General features: G+C 38.3%; 1 protein-coding gene across 4 annotated transcripts in view; it reads left to right on the top strand.

The window, feature by feature from the left end:
• ANK3 (ankyrin 3) overlaps positions 1-13015 on the top strand; it is a 667998-nt gene that overhangs the window by 229604 nt on the left and 425379 nt on the right. The window lies entirely within an intron of this gene.

Raw genomic sequence — 13015 nt, 5'->3', positions numbered from 1 at the left:
TGAACTTGGGATTTGACCTTTGTGTGGCCCTTGGGTCTATGCTCTTAGTCCCTATGCCTTCCTGTGTCTCAGTCATTTGATCCACTTCTTCTTGGGCAGCGTTTCACTTGGGACATATTTTTATTCTTGCACTAAAAGTATTGTACTGCACTGTCCTTCCTGTCTAATTTCCACTTCTATGCTAGAAGTTCCCTGAGCAATTCTTACTCACACCCAGTCCCAAACACAGTAGGCACAGAGTGTTATTTGGGTGAGGATAGGAAAGAATGGAAAGAATGTTTGTTTGGTGTCATATTGAGGGATCAAGAAAGGAGTTCTGCACTTCTCCGGAACACTTTAGAGCTGTGAAGAGCTTTGCATTCCTAGTGGCAGGGCGTTTGACTGAAGAGTTTAATGTCCTTAGGACAAAGGTATTCCTGCATTTTTGCTGGTTCTGAAACTTAAAAACAGATGACTTTTTCAGGGCACATAACCCAGATTCCCTCAGTGAGTATGTTTATCCAACACAAACCAGAATCAAGAAAGACTGACATGTGAGTGTTCACTGTGGCCTTGGTCATAATATACATGGAAGCCGGTCTGTGTATCTACCAACAGGCGAATGAATAAACAGAATGTGGAGTCACATAATGAAATATTACTTGACGATAAAGAATAAAAAGGCGTGAACAACCAGTATCCTTCGACAACATGGGTGAATTCAAATATGTTGAGCAAAAGAAGCCAGATGCAGCAGAATGTTCTAGATGACTCCATTTCTATGAAGCTATAAAAGACGCATAATTACCCCTAGTTCTATAAATCAGATCAGTGGTGGCCTGAGTGGGTAAAGTGGAATTGGTTGAAAAGGAGCAGGAAGAAACTTTCATCTTGGGTGATGCAGATGCTTTACAATTTGTCTGGATGGTGTTTACATGAGTTTAGACAGTTATGACGATGTACAAACCCAAACCCTTAGAATCTGCATCTTACTATGTGCTAATCATACTTCAATTTAAAAAGATAGTGGAAGAAGGGGCGCCAGGGTGGCTCAGTTGGTTGGGCATCTGTCTTTGGCTCAGGTCACGGTCCAAGGACTCTTCTACGATTGAGCCCTGCATTGGGCTCCCTGCTCAGTAGAGAGTCTGCTCCTTCCTCTCCCGCTCCTTATCCCCCCCAGCTCATGCTCTTTATCATGTCCTCTCTCAAATACATAAATAAGTAAAGAAATAAAATAAAAATTGTAAAAAGATGGCGTAAGTAGCTAACAAGGGAAATGGAGATCAAAAGGATTTATTTTGGGGGGGTGAATAATAGCAAGTTTATATGCTAATATAGTAAAGCTGAAGGGAAAAATACTGGAAGTGATGCGCTTGGATAGGACAGAGCGTGCGGTGAGTGCACAGGCGAGGGACTAGCTTTAGAAAGGCTAGAGATGAGCTGCGGTCTGTAGCTGCAGATCGTGGGGGACGCTTGGTTGTGTTGTTCTGAGTCCACACGAGTCTCTGCTTGATTCTTCTCAGAAGTCAGAAGCCAGAACAGCAGTTCATGGTGAGGGTCTTGGAGGAGATGCTGGGAGCTGGAGTGCAGCGCAGACTTCTATCAGAAGCGCGATGCATGTTAAAACAAATTTGCTGGCTCCTGACCTGGAGTTTCTGGTTCACTAGGGCTAGGAAACACTCTGAGAACGGGCCGACGAGATTTTAGAGAGATCTCAACGAGACGGTGGCCTGGAGAATCATGGAAGAGAGCTCTCCCTTTCGTTGTCAAGACAGTCCCGCTTTCAGTCATAAACCAGTTCCTCTCTGGTGCCAGAACTGGGACAAGGAAGTAGGCCAGGCCCCTGCCTCCAGCTCAGGATCTCCGGAGTACCGCCCTGTCTGGCTTCAGAAAGGGCAGTGGTGGAGAGCAGTGGGTGCCACAGGTGAAGGAGGGTGGGTACCGGGAGAGGCAGGTGGAGAAGGGAGAAGCTGGGATTACCCAAGTGAATCTTGCTAAACCGAGGTCACCTTGGTTTACTGTGCCTCGATGAATAAATGTGGGCAAAAAAAAAAAGAATTTGTCCTGTTCAGTATACATGAGCATAACTTCGGATCTTAGGAGCGCTTTGTTTTCCTTTCTATCTATGACGAAAGTTTTAGAAAGTTTATTGATGGAAATAATGTTCTGTTTTTTTAAGAAGGCTGGGATTTCATTTGTAAACACATGATTTCCTTTGGACCCAGTGTATATATTATATATCATGTATGTTGTAAGTAAGATCATGTGAATATGAGTGTGAAAATACTCATGAAATATTTAAAGGCCTTTTAAATTTTATGAACACACATGTTGAAGTTCTATTGAATAGCAATAGTGAAATTGACACAGTAGATATATCCAGTAGGGACCTGGGTGGCTCAATCGTTAAGCATCTACCTTTGGCTCAGGTCAGGATCCTAGGGTCCTGGGATCGAGCCCCTCATCGGGCTGCCGGCTCAGCAGGAAGCCTGTGTCTCCCTTTCCCACTCCCCCTGCTTGTGTTCCCTCTCTTGCTGTGTCTGTGTCTGTCAAATAAATAGGAAAAGTCTTTAAAAAATATGTATTTATATTTATATAGACACACACGCACACACCCCAATAATTAATATACTGTTTATATAGAGAAAAGGCTAAAAGGTAATATGCTAAATACAACTGTGCTTTTCTCTAAGTAGTGTGACCATAGACCATTTAGTCTTTCCATGTTTTTTCATATCTTTCAAATGAGTATAAATTATTTTCCTAAGAAACTTCTTTTAAAAAGTATTTGTAATAACTAATGCAATAAACTATAACATATAGCAAAATAATTAAACAAAAATGAAATTAATATATTTTTTTAGTGCACTGACTTGGGAGCTTGGGTTTTTGCAATATTACCCAAAAGTGAACAAGTAAAATATTCCTGTCCTTGCAGAGTTTATACATTCAAACATTAATGATTAAGCTCCCTGCATCTCAGTGAAGCTCTTGTTCCTAGTGGGTATTTCAGAATAACCTAGTCGCACATTAATATTTTCGTTTGAAGTACTGTTATTCATGTTTTTTGAAGTTATGGGCTATGGCCCCTGGAGAAGTTATTTGTTACAAAGCCAACCATGTTAAGAATGAAAGTGCTGTAATTTTGCCTAGAATAAATTATTAAGTGCATATTTTAGTAAAAAATATGTAGCATATGTATGTATATATATATGTATGTGTATATATATGTATGTATGTGTATATATATATATATGCATATATATATATATACACACACACACACACACACACACACACACATAGGGAGTCTCTTCCTAAGTATGAGCAAAGGAATGCCAGGAATATGCTTGGTAATGTCAGATTATATCAAATAGGATCAACTCTGACAAGTTAGCCACTGGCATTATGATATATTAGTCTGATGCATGAATAAGCAAGGACTGTTATAAGGGTTCTTCTTTCATAAACATTTGGTTTAAAAATACATTTTTTTTTTTGGCAGCAGAAAGGAATGAAGTATATGCTACATTCTACAATGTGGATGAAACTTGAAAACTTAACACTAAGTGAGAGAAACCGGACACAAAAGACTTCACGTATTATTCCATTTCTGTGGACTATCCAGATTAGGGACATCAATCAAGACAAAGTAGATTCAGGCATGGTTCCCTCAGGCTGGGTGTGGAGGGGGATAATCAGGGGTATTAGCCGATGGGGTGGAGGTTTCTTTTTGGGGTGATAAATGCTAAAAATGCACAGCCCTGAATACGCTGAGGTGGTTAAATTGTACACTTCAAATGGGTGAATTGTAGGGTATGTGGATTATATTTCAATAAAAACTGTCCCAGAAATCGTTACACAAGTCTCAATGTCTTAAAGAGCTCTTCGTGTAAAGCTTGGTGCATCTTTATCTTTCTTGGATAACCGATTTATGGCGATGCCGGAGACCTCCATTCAAGCTTCTTTTCCCGCTCACCTTCCCACCCCTTCTAAGGCGTGTGTAAACTGATCTGAGCATTTAAACTTTGAAGTAGAAAGAGAAGTGAAAGAGAACTTGGCCTAAGGGAGTTTCTTAAACCGAGTTACTTTTGGCAAACATTTTAATTAGTTGATAAGCAGAGAAAATCCAGATGGTATCTATCGCCTGTAATTAAACACTTTAAAACTTGTTTCAGATTCTCTGCTTTCTCCCACAAGTCGTTTCCCCCCTGTGCTTTAATTTCTTCTGGTGTAATAGAAAACACCCTCAACCTGAAGTCTATTCGTAGGTATGTTTTTTTCTCATCTTATAATAAATTATGATCAGATGCCCAGGGTTTCAAAGGATAACCCGTGAACCAACAGCATCAAAATTATCTGGGGAATTTAAAAAATGGAGACCCTAAATCCAATTTCCAGAGATTCTAGGGGGTCACCAAATATACTTTCCAAATCAGAATTAATCACCTGGCACCTGGAAATATGCATTTTACCATGTAGTCCTCCCTCTGCCCCCCACTCCCTAAAATCCTTATGTGCACTAAAATTGAAAATCACTACAAATTTATTAAAAACACTGCCTATTGATCATAGGCCAAATGCTTTTCTGAGATACATTTGAATTGCTCTTGAAGACTCTTACACTTTTCCTCCTCTATTTCCTTTCTCTCCCTGTTTCTTTTCTTTCTTGCAATGTATTGGGTGATTCTAGGTGATATGTTCTGAATACTGGATATTCTGAGTATTCCAGGATGTATAAAATTTAGTTGATGTCTTCAGAGACTTATGGTGTAGATTTCTTACTACATGGTTGAGTTTCATTTCCCCTCTAAGAAAATTTGATCTTGGGGCGTCTGGGTGGGCTCAGTGGGTTAAAGCCTCTGCCTTTAGCTCAGGTCGTGATCCCAGGGTCCTGAGATTGAGCCCCACATCAGGCTCTCTGCTGAGCAGGGAGCCTGCCTCCCCGTCTCTCTCTGCCTGCCTCTCTGCCTGCTTGTGATCTCTGTCTGTCAAATAAATAAATAAAATTAAAAAAAATAAAATAAATTTAAAAATTTGGTATTTTTTTAAAAAAAATTTATTTATTTGAGAGAGAGAGCACAAGCAGGAGGGAGGAGCAGAGGGAGAAGAAGCAGAGTCTCCGCTAGCAGGGAGCCCAATATGGGACTTGAACCCAGGACCCTGTGATCATGACTTGAGCTGAAGGCAGTCACTTAAGTGCCCTGGTCATTTTCTTTTTTTTTTATTTTTTAATAAATCATCCCACCCTGCCACATAACTGCTCATAGCTATAACTTTTAGAACTAATATATTTGCATTATTAAATTTGGGGAAAAAATATGTGGCTCCTCAGCTTAAAAATTTAGCTTTAAGCATAAATAACATGGAAATTTAATTTAAAAATATTGACTTTTGTTTTTAAGACCAGAATACAGACTAACATTTGCCACATAACTTTTAGAAATTAGTTTATTCTGAAAGGCATCTTTTATTTTTTTAAATTTTTGTTTATTTAAATTTAAAAAAAGATTTTATTTATTTATTTGACACAGAGAGAGATCACAAGTAGGCAGAGAGGCAGGCAGAGAGAGAGGGGGGAAGCAGGCTCTCTGCTGAGCAGAGAGACCGACGAGGGGCTTGATCCCAGGACCCTGGGAACACAACCTGAGCCAAAGGCAGAGGCTTAACCCACTGAGCCACCCAGGTGCCCCAAAAAGCATCTTTTAAAAGTATTACTACATATGCTACTGAAGGTTGAAGAGACCCATTTCATTGTGTTTGTGGGAATAGATCAATAAGAGAAATTATTAATTTATGTTAATATATATTGTTAAAGAACTTTTATCTTAACGTTCCATGGCCTGGAGTTTTAAAAGGATCGACTGCAGATAGATTACAAAATAAAATCAAAGCTTGAAATTCAAGTATGCTTATAAAACTGGGTCGTACTCTTATTAATAACCATACATTTTAATGGAGGTTTAATATTTTCATTAAACCTGATAGACAACTCTTGGTATTTTTTAAGTTAATTCTCACTTATATTCTGATTAATAAATTCTTCCCATCGCATGTACCTATAACACTGCCAGGAGCTCCGGTTCCGAGGGCTTGCTGCTAGCATGCTGACGGGCGTGACCGACATGTGGCACATCCCGCCTACGGGAATGCTTCTGTCCTGTTTGAGTTAGGTTTTCCTTTTCAAGAACTGCCTTCCTGCTTCATGGGTTCCTTTTTTGTCCTCCTTCATTTTGCCAACTCATTCCTCTATGTTCTCTTGAATTATACCTTGCCTGATCCCTCCCTTTTTAGTATCCAAAAGCCCATTTTTAAATGTACTGCTTAAAATTTACATCTACTTTAGGTAGAATGTTCTCAACGTGCCTATCATGTTCATATTTCCCATGCCATCTCAGGTTATCCTTACTCTCCAGCAAACACAAGTGAAGAATGCCAGAAATTTCTGAATGCTGAAGATACACTATGAATCAGAAAGCCACAGGCTCTGCCCCAACAGCTCACACAGCTAATTATAAATCCATGTGACAAATGCTTAGATTTGTTCACGGGACTGTGGGAACATAGGTGGGGGACATTTAGCCCACCGTGGGAGAGCTTTGCGGGCAGCGCCCTCCCCACCTGCCTGCCTCCCTCCATCTCCCCCTGAAGTCGTGGGTCTCTTGTTAGTCTTCCTAGAACCCCTTTATACAAACCTCTGTCACAGAACTGAGCAAATTACGAGGATAATCCCTTCCCTGTGACTGGGACTCTAAGATTCCCTGTCTGTTTGCATGGCTTCATTCACTTCCGATGAGAAAGACCAGAAATAGACTTCTCTTTGCTGTTCCTTCAGGCAGACTTGTTGAGACGTGGAGCCTTCCTAGAACGGGAGGTGTCATAATCTGTGGTAAGCACTGGGTTCCTGAACAGGTGTAGACATAAAGAGAAACAGATTGCAGCCTGTAGGATGTTAGAACCCAGGGAACCTTGGATGGCATGGAACAGAACCCAGTCACAGGGCAGATGATGAATCTGGGATTCCTGAGCCGAGTGCATTGCCTTGGTTCAGCATAGAGCCTCCGTCTCTTAATTCTTTGTTTCCTCCAGTGCTCTTTTTTCTGACCATACTGCTTTCTGAAAGTAGTGGCCTTTTATTATTTTTCTTTGGTGAGCCTCATGCATTATATCCCCAGATTTAATTATACCACTGTTATATAGTTAAATGCTATTTTCATAAATGCAAAACATACATATGTATGTGTATAGTTTCAAAAATCATTATTTTACTTGATGTAAAGGGGAAAGTGAATTTGGGGTCATCTGTAACCATCTAATAATTTCTTATATATATTTTAAGTATTTAAATTCCAGTTAGATAACATACAATTTAATACTAGTTTCAAGTGTCAAATGTCATGATTCAGTACTTCCATATATCACCCAGTGCTCATCACAAGAGCAATCCTTGATCCCCATGACCTGTTTCACCCGTCCTGTCCCCCCTTACACACATCTCCCCTCTAGTTACCATCAGTTTATTCTCTATAGTTGAATCTTTTCCTTGGTTTGCCCCTCACTCTTTCTCTTTCTCTCTTTTCTCTCCTTTGCTCATTTGTTTTGTTTCTTAAATTCCACAAATGGGTGAAATTATGTGGGATTTGTCTTTCTTTGACTGACTGATATCACTTAGCATCATACTCTCTAGCTCCATCCATGTCATTGCAAATGGCAAGATTTCATTCTTCTTTTATGGCTCAGTAATATTGCACTGTATACACACTACCTCTTCTTCATCCGTTCATCAGTTGATGGACAGTTGGGCTATTTCTGTAATTTGGCTGTTGTAGATAATGCTGCTGTAAACATCGGGGGGCTTGTATCCCTTTGAACTAGTATTTTTTTTTCCTAAAAAGTTTAACTCAGAGTTAGAAATGGAAAATTCTCGAATTTTTTTTCTATTGAGGTATAATTGACCTACAATATTATATTAGTTTCAGGTGTACAACATAGTGATTAGATCTTTGCATACATTGTGGAATGATCCTTACTTGTGTTAAATTACCACTTGTCACCATTCAGTGTTAATGCCCTATTACTGATTGTATTCCTGATGCTGTACTGTACATCCCCATGACACGTGTTTTTTTATAATAATAAGTTTGTACCTCTTGATCCCCTGTATTCCTTTTGTCCCTCTAGCCCACTCTTCCCTTCCGGAAACCAACAGTTTGTCCTTTGTATCTACAAGTCTAGGTTTTATTTTGTTTTGTTTTCGATTCTACTTGTAAGTGAAGTCTGGCAGTATTTATTTCTCTAATTTTGTTTAGCACAATATCCTCAAGGTTCATTCATGTCTATGCAAATGTCAAGCTTTCCTTCTTTTTTATGGTTGGATGGTATTCCATTGTGCCTATATATCATGTCCTCTTTATCCAGTCGTCCCACCAATGGACACTTAGTAAATAATGCTGCAGGGAACATAGGCGTGCACATATCTTTTCAAATTAGTGTTTTCATTTTCCTCAAATGAATACCCAGTACTGAAATTGCTTGATCATATGATAGTTCTATTTTTTAAATTTATTTTTATTTTTATTTTTTTGAGAGAGAGAGAGAGGGAGTGAGCACAAGTGGGAAGCGGGGAGGGGTGGAGAGAGAGAAAGATATAGGCTCCATATCAGCACAGAGTGCACCATAGGGCTTGATCTTATGACCCCAACATCAAGATCTGAGATGAAATAAAGAGTTGTACGCTCAGGTGGCTGGGTGGCTCAGTTGGTTAAGCAACTGCTGTCAGCTCAGGTCATGATCCTGGAGTCCTGGAATTGAGTCTCACATTGGGCTCCCAGCTCCATGGAGAGTCTACTTCTCCCTCTGACCTTCTCCCCTCTCATGCTCTCACTCTCTCTCTCTCTTGCAAATAAATAAATAAAATACTTATTTTTAAACAAAAACATTTATTTATTTATTTATTTATTTATTTATTTATTTTTAAAGTAGGCTCCATGCTGGGACTTGAACTCACAAGCCTGAAGTCATGAGTCAGATGCTTAACCCATTAAACCACATAAGTGCCCCTAATAAATAAAATCTTTAAAAAAAAAAGAAGAAGAAGAAGAGTTGTACGCTCAACTGACTGAGCCACCCAGGTGCCCTATTTTTAATTTTTTGAGGAACTTCACACTCTTTTCTGTTGTGGCTGTCCCATTTTACGTTCTCACCAACCATCGCAAGTGTCTGATTCCTCCCCATTCTCACCTCATTTGTAATTTTCTACTTTTTTGATAGCAGCCTTCATAATGGGTATAAGGTGATAGCTCATTGTGGCTTTGATTTGCATTTCCTGATGTTCAGTGATGTTATATATCTTTTCATTTTCCTTTGTCCCTCTGTCTTTGAAAAAACTGTCTACTCAGATTTTTTTTTTTACGTTGAGTTACAGGAGTTCTTCATATATTAACCCCTTACCAGATATATAATTTGCAAAACCCTCTTCTGTTCAGTGGGTTGCCTTTTAGTTTTGCTGATGGCTTCCTTTGCTGTATAGAAGCTTTTTGGTTTGATCTAGTCCTATTTATTGGTTTTTGCTTTTGTTGCCCTTGTCATTGGAGTCTGATCCAGAAATACTTTGTTAAGACCAATATCAAGAAGTTTGTTTGTTTTCTTCCAGGAGTTCCATGGTTTCAGATCTTACCTTCAAGTCTAATCTATTTTGAGTTAATTTTTGTGTATGGTGTGAGGTAGTGGTTCAGTTTCATTCTTTTGCATGTAGCTGCTCAGTTTTCCCCACAGCATTTATTGAAGAGATGGTCCTTCAGCCACTGTACATTCTTGCCACCTTTTACTGTATGTTCATGGATTTACTTCTGGGCTCTCTATTCTGTTCTATTGATATATGTGTCTTTTTATACCAATACTGGACTGTTTTGATTATGGTACCCTTGCAGTATAAATTAAAATCAGGGTGCAGGGTACCTCCAGCATTGTTCTTCTTTCTCAAGATTGCTTTGACTACTTGGTCTTTTGTGTTTCCATACAAAGTTTAGCATTATATGTTCTAGTTCAGTGAAAAATGCGATTGAATTTTGCTACGGATTGTGTGTATTGATTTGGGTAGTGTGGACAGTCTAACAATATTAGTTCTTCCAGTCCATGAGCACAGAAGATTTTTATTTATCTGTGTGTTCCATTTTTTTAAATTAATGTTTTAGGATTTTCAGTCTTTTACCTCCTTAGGTATATTTATTTCTAAGTATTTCACTCCTTTTGATGTGATGGTAAAAGATTGTTTTCTTGACTTGTCTTCCTAATAGTTTGTTATTATTGTGTAGTTATGCAGCAATTTTTTGTATATTAATTTTGTATCCTGCAACTTTACTGAATTTGTGTATTAGTCTTAACAGTTTTTTTGGTAGAGTTTTTAAGGTTTTCTATATATAGTATCATGTCATCTGCAAATAGTAACAGTTTTACTTCTTCCTTTCCAAATTAATACCTTTTATTTCTTTTTATTTTCTAATTGCTCTAGCTAGGATTTCTAATACTGTGTTGGGTAAAAGTGACAAGAGGGGCATCCTTATCTTGTTCTTGGTTTCAAAGGAAAAATGTTTAGCTTCTCACCATTGAGTATAATACTAGTTGTGGTTTTGTCATATATGGCCTTATTTATGTTTAGGTGCATTTTCTTTATACCCAGTTCATTGAATTTTTAATCATAAATGGGTAGTGAATTTTGTCAAGTGCTTTTTCTGTATATATTGAGATGAATATATGATGTTTATCTTTCATCTTGATGTAATTTATTTCTTTGATTTTTTTTTTAATGGATCCTAGCATCCCTGGAATAAATCTCACTTGATTTATGATCTTTTAAAGTATTGTTGAATTCAGTTTGCTAATATTTTGTCGAGAGGGTTTTTTGCACCTATGCTCATCAGTAGTAATGGCCTGTAATATTGTGTGTGTGTGTGTGTGTGTGTGTGTGTGTGGTATTCCTCTCTTTGGTATCAGAGTAATGCTGGCCTTACAAAATGAGTTTGGAAGTGTTTTTTTCTCTGAAATTTTTTGAAAGAGTTTGAGAAGGGTAAATATGAAAGCTTTGAATGTTTGGTGCAGTTCACCAGGGAAACTGTCTGAGCCTAGATTTCTGTTTGTTGGGAGGTTTTTGATTACTGATTCTATCTCCCTTCCTGGTAGTCAGCCTATTCAGGTTTTTTATTTGTTCATGATTCAGCCTGGAAGATTATGTTTCTTGGACTTTATTTTTTCTAGGTTGTGCAATTTGTTGGTGCACAGTTGTTCATAATTTCTCATGATTTGTGTTTCTGCGGTATCAGTTGCAACTTGTCCTCTTTCATTTCTGATTTTATTTGGGCTCTCCCTTTTTTTTTTTCCTAGGTGAGTCTGGCTGAAGGTTTGTTAATTTTGTTTAGAAAAAACCCAGCTCTTGATTCATCTTTTTTATTGACTTTTTAGTCTCTCTTTCTTTTCTTTTCTTTCTTTCTTCTTCTTTTTTTTTTTTTTTAAGATTTTATTTATTTATTTGACAGAGAGAGAGAGAACACAAGTAGGCAGAGAGGCAGGCAGGGTGGTGAAGGCAGGAAGCAGGCTCCCCGCTGAGCAGAGAGACTGATCAATGCAGGGCTCAGTCCCAGGACCCTGAGATCATGACCTGAGCCAAAGGCAGAGGCTTAACCCTCTAAGCCACCCAGGTGCCCCTTTAGTCTCTGTTTCATTTCCATTCTGGTCTTTATTATCTCCATCCTTCTACTTCAGGTTTTATTTGTACTTCTAGTTCCTGTAAATATGAACTTAAATTGAGATTTCTCTTGTTTTTAGAGGTAGGCCTATGTTGCTATGAACTTCCCTCTTACTTTTCATCCAACTTTTCAGTTATCAATTCATTGCCATTCTTAGTTCATTTGTTTCTCTCATCACACATTTATTGATCAAGGAATACTTTAAAACAACCCTCAAACATCATATTTTATCTGTAAATAGTACATTTGTAATAGATAAGGACTTTAAAAAAATATTACGTTGTATAAAAAATAGTTCTTTGATATCCTTTAATATCCATCCAATCAAACTTATAAGATTGGATTTGAAGATTTAAATAGTGAATCACTTATACTGGCTTCCTGCGTTTATTAACTTGATAAGGCTTCACTCTCACTGCATCCTAAGCCTGGCCATCACCCACATTCCCTGCAATATTCCTCATTGTCTTTTCCTCACTGGTTTTGTTTTCCTTGTGGTCTCTCTCTCTTTCTCAATCTGCCCATCTTACATCTTACTGAATATCACATATATTTTTAGTACCTTCCTTTTTACTACCATTGATGGTAAGTGTTAGCTATACTTTATTGCTTACTTAGGATGTTAGTTTAATAAGGAAAAAAAAAGGTATCTCTAGAAGTAGTATGTAGTGTCAGAAGGTAAAAGTCTAGGGTCTTTACCTTAGCTTTACTCTAATGGCGGTAACCCAGGCAAGTCGCTTAGTCACTTTGAGTCTCTACCTGTGATATGTGAACAGTCGTAGGCCATTGTTCATGTCCTATTATATGTGTCTTTTGCAAGTTTATACAAGTTATTTTTCACCTAAACTCCGGCGTGAATAATGAAAAATTCTCTCTTTGTCTTCTAAGTTCTTTGTCAGGGGATAGAAAATGCAGACTGTGTATTTGACAGGGTCCATGGTTACAACATATCCATCCATAATAGCTTCCAGGGGCTAAAGGGAGAAATCAGCAGAGAAGCATTTAGATTTAAAAAAAACTATTACATCATTAAAATCAGAGGCATAACAAAATATATTCTGTTATTTTCAAATTGCTATGACATATTGATATAAAAGCAAAGAAAAAGATACTAGTTACCTTTTGAAAGGATTAAAAAAAGAGGTGAAGGGGGCGCCTGGGTGGCTCAGTGGGTTAAGCCGCTGCCTTCGGCTCAGGTCATGATCTCAGGGTCCTGGGATCGAGTCCCACATCGGGCTCTCTGCTCAGCAGGAAGCCTGCTTCCTCCTCTCTCTCTCTGTCTGCCTCTCTGCCTA

Source organism: Neovison vison, chromosome 2 (assembly GCF_020171115.1).
Source record: "Neovison vison isolate M4711 chromosome 2, ASM_NN_V1, whole genome shotgun sequence".
In the NCBI taxonomy this organism is placed as follows: Eukaryota; Metazoa; Chordata; class Mammalia; order Carnivora; family Mustelidae; genus Neogale; species Neogale vison.
Note: the sequence above shows the minus strand (reverse complement) of the source record. Positions and strands in the feature narration are given on the sequence as shown.